Source organism: Gavialis gangeticus, unplaced genomic scaffold (assembly GCF_001723915.1).
Source record: "Gavialis gangeticus isolate Ggan-Ray unplaced genomic scaffold, GavGan_comp1, whole genome shotgun sequence".
NCBI lineage: Eukaryota > Metazoa > Chordata > Crocodylia > Gavialidae > Gavialis > Gavialis gangeticus.
The window spans coordinates 63,714,060-63,714,339 of NW_017728994.1; positions in this window are offsets into that span (position 1 = coordinate 63,714,060).

Consider the following 280-nt stretch of genomic DNA (forward strand, 5'->3'; position numbering starts at 1 on the left):
TGACCAGTGCCGCATAGAGGGGGAGGATCACCTCCTTGGATCTGCTTGAGATGCATCTGTGGATGCATGACAAGGTGCTGTTGGCCTTCCTGACCGCATCCCCACACTGTCGGCCCATGTTCATTTTGGCATCAATGATGACTCCCAGATCCTTTTCTGCCTTTGCTCTGACAAGAAGGAAGTTCTCCAGCCTGTATGTCTGCTGCTGGTTCTTCCTCCCCAGGTGCCTTGCACTTGTCGATGTTGAAACCCATCTTGTTCTCATCCGCCCACCCCTGTA